This window comes from Bubalus kerabau, chromosome 3, assembly GCF_029407905.1.
Source record: "Bubalus kerabau isolate K-KA32 ecotype Philippines breed swamp buffalo chromosome 3, PCC_UOA_SB_1v2, whole genome shotgun sequence".
NCBI classification, from domain to species: domain Eukaryota; kingdom Metazoa; phylum Chordata; class Mammalia; order Artiodactyla; family Bovidae; genus Bubalus; species Bubalus kerabau.
In genome coordinates, this window is record NC_073626.1 from 3,811,144 (window position 1) to 3,818,043 (window position 6,900).

Consider the following 6,900-nt stretch of genomic DNA (forward strand, 5'->3'; position numbering starts at 1 on the left):
AGCTGTCTGGTTGACTAATCGGCAAAACAGAACTCTCAAATTGTTTCTCAGCCACTCCTTAAATAGTTCTTTCCTTGGGTTCTCCGTCTCAGTAAATAGCATCACAGCTGCCCAGTTGCTCAGGCCCAGAACCCTCAGAATTTGCTTCTGTTTGGCTCATTCAATTATAACCTACGCCTACTCTCTCCACTTTTCTCCCTAAGTATGTCTGAATCTCTTCCCTTCTGTCTCCACCACAGTCACCCCATCACTCCCACAGTCACTCCTGACAAAGACCGCTCTAATAATCTTCTCACCAGCTCCCCTCCTCCACTCCTGCCCTCTATGGTCTATTTTCCACAAACCAGCCAGTGGGATTTTTTCAATATAAATCACATGGTAATAATCTCCTACTCAAAACCCTTCAGTATCTTCCCACAAGGCTCAGTAGAACCACCAGCTTTCCTTCTAGAGGCCACGATGCTCTGCCTGATTGGCCCCTGCCTGTCTCTTTGTGATTAAAGATATCAATCTCTTCCTTTACGGTTTTTATTTTATGTATTCCTTTACAGCCTTGATTAATAAGTTCTTCCTATTGCAAGAACATATGGACATCCTCTTCAATTTTTTTCTAATCCAAATGCAATTGATTTCGGCATATGGTGTGATGAAAGTATTCAACTTCGTCTTTTCCGCATAGATGAAAATCACCTCGATCCCATTAATTGGTATTGACCCCCACTGGAAATCGCATTTCTGTGAATGGGTTCATTTCTGGCTCTCAATTCTGTTTCACTGGTCTGCTCTTCTATTGATCTGAACAAACACTGCGCTGTATTAATGATGATAGCTTTACAGTAACCCTGGAGTATGATAAGGCAGTTTCCCCCATATCTTTTTCTTCTGCAGGGATGTCTTGGTTATTGTTGAATCTTTGCTTTTTCACACACATTTCAGAATTGGTATTGATTGTAAATCAGCACTGATTCAAACCATAGGACTGCATTGAATTTACAAATTATATTGGTTGTAAGCTGGTATCTTTACAAATTGGGTCTTCCTATTCATAAATATGGTATACCTCTCAATTTGCTTCTCCTAGTTAATAACTCTCTGTATAGTTTTATAATTTCTCCCATAATCTTTTGACAGATTTATCACTAGAGCTGACTCATTGGAAAAGACCTTGATGTTGGGAAGGACTGAAGGCAAGAGGAGAAGGAGGTGACAGAGGATGAGATGGTTGGATGGCATCACCGACTCAATGGACATGAGTTTGAGCAAGCTCTGGGAGTTGGTGAAGGACAGGGAAGCCTAGCGTGCTGCAGTCCATGGGGTTGCAAAGAGTTGGACAAGACTTAGCGACTGAACAACAACAACAAAATCATTGGCTGACAAGATTTTATAGCTATTAAAAGTATTATCATTTTAACGTGTCTTCAAGGTGTTTACCACTGGCTTCTTTATGTTGATTTTAAATCTACCCAGTTTTTGACATATTTTCAGATCTCATAATTTGCCCAGTTGTTTCTTTTCAAATTACCCTGTAAGAAATTATACTATGTGGAAATAATGCGGGTGTCACTTCTTCCCTCCTTTTCGGCTCTTCCTGTTTTCTCTTTCTCCTTTCATCCACCTCTCTCGTCTTGCCATCTCCGCCCCTCCCTCTTCCCCCCTCCCCACTCCTTTTCCTGAACCAGCCAGGATCTCCAGAAGGAGGTTAAAGACCAGAAGCGGTTACAATATGCAGCGCTGTGTGAAACATGATGTTGAAGGACACTTCTAATATTTCACCATTCCATATCGCATTTGTGGAAGATTTGCAGTAGATCCACTGTATCAGAATAATGGCTTCTGGTTTCCTAATAATTTGGCTTCCCAGATGGCTCAGTGGTAGAGAATCTGCCTGCTAATGCTGGAGACACAGGAGACGCGGGTTCAATTCCTGGGTTGGGACGATCCCCTGGAGGAGGAAATGGCAACCCACTCCAGTCTTCTTGCCTGGAGAACCCCAGGGACAGAGGAGCCTGGCGGGCTACAGTCCATGGGGTTGCAAAGTTGGACACAACTGAGTTACCGAGTACTCACGCAATACTGTTAATCATGAAGAGATCTTGAGGGAATCTGCATCTGTGGAGATAGTCTCAATGTTTTTCTCAGAAATGAGGAAACACCTTGAGGAGAAACTGCATGCCAACTCAGCTTCCACTCCCTTTGGTTCTGCTTTCTCTGCGTTAACGGCCCTTCAAGTCCTAGCCAGCTCTGCACTCTGAACACCAACTGTCCCGCCTGTGGCACGCCTTGAGCGGCCACTTTCTGTCGGCGTCCGCACCCCGTGGTGACAGGGCCTGAGTCAGCAGATAGCCCAGGGGGAAAACAGCAGCTGGAGAGAAAGGACTCGGCAGTGCATTTCTCTCCTGACCGCTTGGCCCTTCGAATCCTAGCAATTTTGAATCTCCAAGGCTCTTAGACTCCTTTACATCGTATTTTATCCAGCTTCACAGTTCCTCCCCACACAAGGTTATCCTGGTATAAAATACTTCTTCACTGCCAAAAATGGAAATCCCCTTCAAGGATTTTTTTTCCCCCTAGAAATGTACCAGGTGGCATATTTTCTTACTTAATGGAAATGTCTTTCTGTTGGCTTTAAACGTGAAAGATAATTTGACACAGAACAAAATTTTTGGTTCACAAACACCTTCTCCTCAAAATTCTGTAGATGTTGCTCCATATTCTTTTTGCATTTAATGTGTCAGAGGAAAACGCTTAGGTGAGTCTGATTTTTGTTCCTTTGTAACAAGTATTAATTAAATTAATGTTTCTGGCAAGACATCAAAAAGAATGGTATCAGTTACAAGGCAATGGCTGCATAGATTTTCCGAGTGGGTAGATAATAAGGAATTTCACAACTGGAGCCTCCCACAAACAGGATAGGAAGTTGGGATGAATTGAAAGGAGGACATTTGTGTGGGGGATAGGGGTCGGGGGAGGTGCCTTTGGAGTGTGTGAGTTCCACACTCCTCACCTCAAGTGTGAGTCATTGGGGGAGCTCAATGGAACCCTCAAAACCACCGAGATGCCACCTATCTTGAGATTAGGCAACACTTTCCACATCGCCTTCCATAAATGTTTGTATATTGACCGTGTCTAAAAATTCATATCATATGGTTTCAACTAAATGAAGCATGCACAGTAAAAATATTTTAAGAAATCATAGCAAAGGATTATAATGTGCTTGGAGTCTGGGGGATTTTTATTTTTGTCTTCATTTACTTCCTTATTTTCCAAAACATGTACATACAAGTTTTTATAATTAGAAATCATGTTTTTAAATATCTAAATACAAAAAAAAAAATCTACCATACACCATGAATGCTATGTATGTATGCATCTTTAATACACAATCATGTAAAAATTATTCATATGGCAAAAAAAACAACCCCGGACAGAACTTCTGCCCTCAAAAACGGTGATGTTCTCTGGATAGTGATTTCTCCGTATATATCTGTATTTTTATGTAATAGGAGGCGGGGGAGTGCATCAGGAAAACACCGGTTCCATGCCTCCGGTGGGTCTACCTGCGCGTCAGGGGGTCTGAGGAGCATCTGCCGCGTTCTCCCCCGCCCCTCTCCAGGTGAGACCCCCTTCATCCCGCCCCTTGCTTCCCCCTCCTTCCGTCCCCACGCACCCCACCGCCTCTCCCCTGAACCCCCAAGCCGCACTTAGCTGGCCTTTGCTGGCATCCTCGCACACTGTCGCCCACCTGTCGGGCCCCTGCTTTGCGGTCCGGTCTCGCCTGCAGCCCGCAGCGCCCGCAGCGCGGGGGTGTGACCCCAGGCCGAGCTCGAGGTGCGCCTGGGATGCGCTTGGCGCCATCGCGACTCAACTGACAGGCGCCCCGCTCCCCGCGCCCCTGCTCACCCTCCCCGGCCACCCGCCTGCCCCCCGGCCGCCCCGATCCGGGAAGCCCCGGCCCCCAGCTGTCCCGGGACAGCAGAGGAGGAAAGGGGCGAGGAAACGCAGTGGCTCTCCCGGCTCAGCAGCAGCGCGGCGGGGCGGAGAGCGGCAGCCGCTGGCGCGGCCCGGTCCAGGGTCGAGGACCCGCAGTCGACGTCCCAGCGCCCCCCAACTGCCCCCACCCGAGACGCCTTCAGATCCGCAGCCAAGTGGACTGCGATGAAGAATGCATCCTCGGCCTCCGCTCGTCCCGGCCCAGGTTGGCGCGGAGCACAGGCCCGGGCCGCGCCCCGCGACGCTCAGGGTGGGGGCGGGGGCGGGGAGGTGTAGGCCCACCCGACAGTTTCTTCTTCAAAGGACCGTGGGAAGCGCTCCCTGCACCCCAAGACCCTGAAGTGTGTAACTGGGCCCCCGACCAGGGCCTGTTCGCTGGCCACCAGCTCCCGCAGCCGGAGAGCACGGCCCCTCGGGGCGCGGGGGTGGCCGGAGCCCGGCGGGTGCTGCAGCCCCCGGGGCCGGGGTGGCGAGGGGGCGCGGGGCCCAGCGCCGCAGGTTTCCGGAGGCCGCCGCTGCCCTTGCCATCTGCGCACCGCGCGGACAGCCGCTGCGTGGGCCCCCGGCGCCGGCCTCCCCCGCGCGCTGCGGGCCGGCTCCACGTCGGGGATGCGGGGAGGGGCCCCTCTCCGGGCTCGCTGCCCCCCCAGACTCGGCATTTTCAAGTCATTTCCTAAAATCAGGCTTTACACTGCTGATCTGCTGCGGGCCGCGCAGCGCCGTGGGATGCGACTCCCTGGCCTCCGTGGGATGCGCCACGTGTCTCCGCCGTTTCGCGGTGGAATCCGCGGCGGCGATCCGGGATGTTTCGGATTCTGGTCGGGCTCGCCCGGCCCCTCCGGGCCCGCAGGGCGCTGGCTCGCGGACCAACACCGCCATCTGGTGCTCGTGGTCAGCATGTGCGGGCCTTGCCGGGAGACCGGCCGGGTGACGTCAGGGTCCGCGTTTGCTCCGGAGCGGGCTCTGCGGCAGGGCCCGCGTCGCCCGGAGGTTTTACCGCAGTTTGTCTTGTAAACGAGTCATCGTGCCAGAGGCTTCTCCATAGGACCCAGGTTATATATATCGCCACTGAAACTTCCCTCTTTGACTGCAGTCTCTTCTAGGGCTGCTGGATTTGAAACTGAAAGGGACAGAGAGATGAAAAACTAACCTTGACTCACAGCTCTGAAGCCCGCTGATCTCCCGGGCACAGGCCTGTCAGTCCCCCGCGTGGTGACCTTCTCATCGGGCCTGGGCCGAATCGGGTGCCAGAAAAGGAAGCAGCTGAGGGTGTCAGCTGGGGCTGGGGGAAGGGGCGGAGAGGAGAAGAGACCACAGGGAATCCTGATCCCTTGACCCCAGCCAGTTTTTTCCTTCTCCCAGGACTGCAGGGCAGGGAGCTCACCTGAAACGCTGGGGGCAGGGTCTCCCTCCGGAGCATTCTGACCCCTCCACTGCTTTCCCCCTCTTTGCCCCTGACCAGAACCCCAGCTGACATCCTCAGCTGCTTCATGTCTGGCACCCAATTCGGCCAAGGCTCAAGGAGAATGTCTTCCCTAATAGCTTCCCTGGTAGCTCAGTTGGTAAAGAATCCCTCTGCAAGGCAGGAGAACCCGGCTCAATTCCTGGGTAGGGAAGATCCCCTGCAGAAGGGATAGGCTACCCACTCCAGCATTCTTGGGCTTCCCTGGTGGCTCAGCTGGTAAAGAATCTGCCTGAAATGCAGGAGACCTGAGATCGATCCCTTGGTTGCGAAGATCCCCTGGAGAAGGGAAAGGCTACCCACTCTAGTATTCTGGCATGGAGAATTCCATGGACTATATAGTCCATTGGGTTGCAAAGAGTTGGACACGTCTGAGTGACTTGCACTTTCCAGTATTCTTGAGCTTCCGTGGTGGCTCAGACAGTAAAGAATCCACGTGCAATGTGGAGACCTGGGTTCTACCCTGGGTTGGGAAGATCTACTGGAGAAGGGGTGGGCTACCCATTCTAGTATTCTGGCCTGGAGAATTCCGTGGACTGTATAGTCCATGGGGTCTCCAAAGAGTCTGACAAGACTGATCGACTTTCACTTTCATTCAATGAGAAGGTCACCACCATTCTGGGGACTGATTCAGATCAGATCAGATCAGTCGCTCAGTCGTGTCCGACTCTTTGCGACCCCATGAATCGCAGCACGCCAGGCCTCCCTGTCCATCACCAACTCCCGGAGTTCACTGAGACTCACGTCCAACGAGTCAGTGATGCCATCCAGCCATCTCATCCTCTGTCGTCCCCTTCTCCTCTTGCCCCCAATCCCTCCCAGCATCAGAGTCTTTTCCAATGAGTCAACTCTTCGCATGAGGTGGCCAAAGTACTGGAGTTTCAGCTTTAGCATCATTCCTTCCAATGAACACCCAGGGCTGATCTCCTTCAGAATGGACTGGTTGGATCTCCTTGCAGTCCAAGGGACTCTCAAGAGTCTTCTCCAACACCACAGTTCAAAAGCATCAATTCTTCAGTGCTCAGCCTTCTTCACAGTCCAACTCTCACATCCATACATGACCACTGGAAAAACCATAGCCTTGACTAGACAGACCTTTGTTGGCAAAGTAATGTCTCTGCTTTTGAATATGCTGTCTAGGTTGGTCATAACTTTTCTTCCAAGGAGTAAGCATCTTTTAATTTCATGGCTGCAGTCACCATCTGTAGTGATTTTGGAGCCCAGAAAAATAAAGTCTGACACTGTTTCCACTGTTTCCCCATCTATTTCCCATGAAGTGATGGAACCGGATGCCATGATCTTCGTTTTCTGAATGGGGACTGATTGGCCGGAGGCAAATTTAGGTGATTGGACTTGGGAGCCCTCCCTGCAGTTCTGTTGATTCCTGCAGTGCAGACACGCCAAATGTTTCCTTCTGATCTTCAGCTCTTGCCCTTACAGTACTTCAC